Source organism: Hipposideros armiger, unplaced genomic scaffold, assembly GCF_001890085.2.
Source record: "Hipposideros armiger isolate ML-2016 unplaced genomic scaffold, ASM189008v1 scaffold_315, whole genome shotgun sequence".
Lineage (NCBI taxonomy): Eukaryota > Metazoa > Chordata > Mammalia > Chiroptera > Hipposideridae > Hipposideros > Hipposideros armiger.
The window spans coordinates 1,192,174-1,197,578 of record NW_017731665.1 but is presented as its reverse complement, the minus strand read 5'-3'; positions in this window follow the sequence as shown (position 1 = coordinate 1,197,578).

Below are 5,405 nucleotides of genomic sequence, written 5' to 3'. Positions count from 1 at the left end.
ACAGGGAGACAGACAATGCTCCGTTTATCAGATATATCTTTGCAGCCTGTAATACCCAGCCCATTTCCTTCCTAGAGGGCATCAAACTCTGTAATCCTCTTACTTATTCATTAATTTTATTTGTGGGTTATTGACTGCCTCTCCCAGGAGACTGTGAGCCCCGCGAGGTCAGGGACCTTGCCTGTCTTGTTCACCTTCTCTCAGGTCCGCAGGACCTTACCTGGCACACAGTAGGTGTTAAGTGCGTTTTCTTGATTATCAAGGATGGAAAGAGTACAAAGTTCCCATCTATGCCACAAGGTGGCAGCAAACGACAGTCCATTGCTGCTTGAGTCTCCACACGAAGGGGAATTGTTGAGAGAGATCGGTCCAAGGATGTTTTGCTGTACTCTGGGCTCATCAAGGAAACTCGCATACTTTTCTTAACTGTCAGCGCAAATGCGTAGTGAGCGTTAATATTTAGCTGTTGTTACAGCACAGAAGGCGTTAAGTTGGCACAGGCACAAAGTAACCACAGAGAGGGATGTTTACACTTGTAAGTATGGGGAGAAAGTAGTCTGTCCCAAACTTTCCAGTTCCTAAGACTCCCTTCAGCAGGGTGCATAATAAAATACAGATTCCCAGGGATCTCGGGAATGAATGCAAGGGATCCCAGGATGCTCAGAGCAAATGCCGGCCCTGGAGAGGGAGGTGGAACGCTTTATAAGTGGGGGAGGTCCGTTCATAAAAGCTCCTCCCAGATGTGGGCGTGATTCCGCTTCCATTCACTCTTTTTAGCCCAGGCCGAATCTTCCTGGCCATCCCACCCCACACGTGTCTCCTTTGTCACAGAAGATGACAGCTTGAGGGAGCAGCAGCGGGCGTGGGAGATGCAGGGAGTGAGCCAAGAAGAGCCAAAAGGAGCCGAAGAGAAGCCCTGAGACTGCGGAAGAGGCTCCAAGTTCCCTGGCTCCATCAGCGCCTGCTCCCCTCCCCAACTGGTGAGGACGTGACTCCGGGTGAGGGGAGGGGTGTTACAGCAGGTGGGTACAGACAACTCAGAGTGGAAAACGGGACCCAGAGGAGAGTGAGAATTTAACTCCCCCTCCTCCAGCGCAAGGGAAGTGAATTAATACCACCACCTACCCCGTGTTACCTGTATGGCCACTATTGTAATGAGTCCTACCATTTATTGAGCACTCATTGGCATTTGCTGTACCAGGCATCATTCCAAACATTCACACATTTACTCCTCAAAAACAGCCCCTGTAGTGATGAAAATGTTCTGGCACTCTATAGAGGTGGGAGTTGCACAACGCTGTGAATGAATTAAATGCCACCAAATTGCACACATCAAAATGGTTCATTTAATGTTATATGACTATCACCTAAATTTAAAAAACAAAAAACTTTAAGGTCAACACTATTTTAATCCTCATTTTAAAGACAAGGAAACTAAGGCACAGAGAGGTTGAGTAACTTGCTTAAGGTCAACTGCCCCATGTCTTTGAATATCTTCCCTGCAGCTAGGCCAACTGTTGCAGAAAATTCAACCATTAGTGATGCATTTCTTTAAGTAAAACACTGAGCCCAGTCCAAACACTTTATTTGAGTAAAATACTGGGCCCAATCCAAACACAGATGCCCCTGGAAGGGGTCCTGCAAGGAAATGTCCTTAGCTGGATAGTTCAGTGTGACACCAAGAACAGGTGNAAAATTCAAATAAATAAAAAATTAAATCCAAACAACTGTAAAAGGGTGAGCAATGAACATTTCAGAGTTCTCTTGTCCCTCCTGAGGGGACTCACGGCTAACAGTGTCTTGGGGGTCCTTCCAGAAGTTTTCTGTGCATGTACACACGTGTCTTCTCTCCCTCCCCCTTCCCCTTGCACTTTGCTTCTGATGCCTGACTACCCGTGCCTCAGCGACGTTGCGCACACTGCCTCTCATTCTTTTCCAGGAACAGGGTCTTCCCTGGTGTGGAGGTGCCCTGCTGTTGTTTTTTAACCCCCACCCCCATGGCTTCCTCCCCAGCAACAGTGCTGCCCTGAACATCCCCTGAGGCATACCCCCCACGTGAGGAAAAGGTAACGGGAATAAGGAAAGGGTTTCCAGGCAGAGTTGCGACAAGGCCAAAAGCAGAGGGGCCAACAAGTCTCCTTCCTGAGCCCCTGTCTGGAGCTCACATGGGGTGTGGGGAAGGGGTCCTGGGTGCAAGCTCTGTGCTGAGTTGAGGCTTCTGCAGGTCCCACGTGGGCCCCCCACCTGCGCTCTGAAAACTTGGGTCCTCCCTGACATCTGTCCTCTGTGTCAGCTAGCTGGAGACTGTGCCTTCCAGGCCCGTCCTAAACCTCAGAATTCACTTCTGGATGGAGGCAATTGCTCAAGCCCTTAGCTGCCTGTTGAGGAACTCCATGGCTGGGGGTTGTGGGTGGGAGGAACACCTGAGAGAGGAGCCAGACACAGCCAAGTTCACAGGGGAGATGGAAGGGTTAGATTTGGCAGGAAGGTCTGTTCAGGGCTCCCCACCTGAGCAGCTGGAGAGGAGGGACTGCATGCAGGATCCCACCATCCTGGCTTCTCAGAGAGGGACTTGCCAAAAGTTCAGATTCCTGGGCGCCTCCCCACACTCACCAGTCAGAAGCTCAGGGCCCTGGAATCTGCATTTTCACAAACCCCTGGGGATTCTGATGCACACTTTAGAGCCACTTCTGTCTTGCAGGGCCCTGTATCCTTTTTAGTTTCCCAGATACTTTTGAAAAGTTAAGGGTCATCATTTTTTAAAAATTATTAGTATGGCTGAATTGCCCCCCCCCCACCCCAAGAGAAAGGCCCTTTGCTGTTTTTTGAGTTTTCCCTGTTCTCATCAACATAGCAGAATGGAGCAGCCAAGGCTGGGCGAGTGTTAGCAAGTATCTGTTGGATGAGTGAATGAATGAACCCATTGAGAACTCCCCCATAAAAGTGCACACATGGACACACATTTTGAAAGCAACTGTAGGGGGAACCACAGACCCCCTTAAGCCCCCACCCACAGATGAGCCATTAACAGTAAGGTTTCCTTGGGCCCACGGAGTGGCGCATTGGTTATGAGTTGGCTTGGGACGCCTGCTCTGAACATCAGGGCCCCAGTTCGGATCCCACATGAGGGCCAGTGACGCTGCACCCTCTACAGCTAAGATGGTGAATAACAGCTGGCGACGGCATAGGCTGCAGTGGGGCTGGCCGGCAGCTGGCGTGAGCTTTCCTGAGCTGCCGCCTGCTGTCCTGAGAGGCAGTCCAATGGCCAGCGAGCTACTGCCTCACCTGGGAAGAGCGCAATGATAATACCAACATGGGCCAGTGAAGTGACGTCCTCCACAACTAGACTGAAGAACAAAAGGACAGCAACNATGTCGTATGGTTTTATTTAGATGAGGTCCCTGGAGTTGTCAAATTTGTAGAAACAGAAAGTAGAAGGGTAGTTGCCAGGAGTGGAGAGAAGGAAAACGGGAGTTAATATTTAATAAGCGTGGAGTTTCAGTTTTGCAAGATAAGGAAGTGTTGGAGATGGATGGTGGTGATGGTTGCATAACAACGTGAGTGTACTTAATGCCCCCGGACTGTACACTTAAAATGGTAAGTTTTATGTTATGTCTCGTTTACCACAATAACATGAAAAAATCACATTGGAAAAGTAAAAAAAGGGGTGGGGGAAATAGTGCCACCTTGGAGGGAGGGACCACCTCCCATGGGACTTCATTGAGGGGTGGCTTTTGAGATGGTGCACTGTAGGAAAGTGATAACTCTGCTTTAGTGAAAGGTAATTCTCACGCCATACAATCCACCCATTTATAGGGTACAAATCTGTGCTTCTCACTGTATTCACACAACGCTGCCCTCATTCCTTGGCTGTGCCCTCTTCCTCCATCCTCAAACCAAGTCCCTCAGATCTCTGCCTCAGCCAGTGGTCACATGGCCTTCTCTTCTCCATGTCTCAGCTCTGCCTCGGCCTTTCTCTTATAAAGACACTTGTCATAGATGCAGGACCTTCCCTAAATCCGGGACTCTCATCTTGACATACTTAATTACATCTGTAAAGACCCTTTTTACAAATAAGGTCTCATTCCCAGGTTGCAGCAGGCTTAGGACTTGGATTTATCTTTTGGGGGGCCACCATCAGCCCACTGCAGGGCCTAGCTTGCAACAGCACCCACCCCACGCTCTCCCCCATGCCCCACGCCTGTGCCCTGGGCTCACCTCACAACAAAGTGCCTGCACCCAGGCTCGTTCAGGGACAGGTGAGGGCAGCTGTAGGCTCTGACACCTGGTTGGAAGGAGCACGTGTCACCATTACCTTACAACAGATTAGATGTGACGCCAACCCCCCACCCTAGGTCAGGTCTTCTGGGAGCTGCTGGGAGTGGGGAGCAGCAGAGGGAGAGACAGGGCTGTAATCTAATCAGTCAGATATCTGGGAGAATGAAGGAGGCCATGTATAGTGCTGGAGCTGGGCATTCTAACAACAGCAGAGCAGTCAGCTCAGGTCATGATTCTGCCCAAGCTGGGGTCAGACCAAGGGGCTGGGAAGGTAGGCGGGGAGGGCGCTTAGCTTTGGGCACCTAAAGCTAAGCTTGGCCCCATCAACAGAGCAGACCCTAAGGGACACCCCCCTCCCCCCAGCCAGTGAGTCCCTGAGGCCTGAGCTGCCCAACCAGCTCCCCAAGCTGCCCCTGCCCCCGGGGAGAGGCCAGGGTCCCAGGCCGTCCACGTCTCCTTTATGCCTAGACCCAGGCTGGCTTTCTGGAGCCTCCCAGTGCGATAGCCACCAGCCGCATGCAACAATTTCCGTTAACTAAGTGAATTTGAACATATCATATATTTATATAAATAATAGTAAATGTAATACAGACAATAAAGTTAAAAATTCAGTTGCACGCGCCACGTTTCAAGTGCTCAATAACCATATGTGGGTAATGCCTCCCAGATATATATGGAATATTTTCATCGCCCCAGAAAGCCCCGCTGGACAGGGCTGCGCCGGCATTGCCCTGGACCAGCAGAAGCTGGGCCTTTTGCAGGGAACAGGATGGACTGGGAGGGGCAGGGGTGGAACAGGGACCTCAGGCCAGGAGGAGGGGGTGTTTGTCCAGAGCCAACTGGTGGTGACTCATCAGTCCCCGAGGCCTGGGCCCCGGGCGGGATTAAGCCTGAGCCTGTGACCGGAGAAAGGCCTGGCAGGGCAGCCCCGTGGGGGCTTGGCCACCCAGGTCCCAGGCAGGAATGTTTGACCTCAGCAAAGAGAGTGGACAAAGGGCCTGGGTAGACCCAGACCGAGGCAGAGCAATGTCACTGAGATATGGGGGCAGCTCTATTTTAAATCACAAATGGCAAAAATACAGAGGGTGTAGGGCCGGCCGAATGGCTCAGTTGGTTAAGAGCTCGCT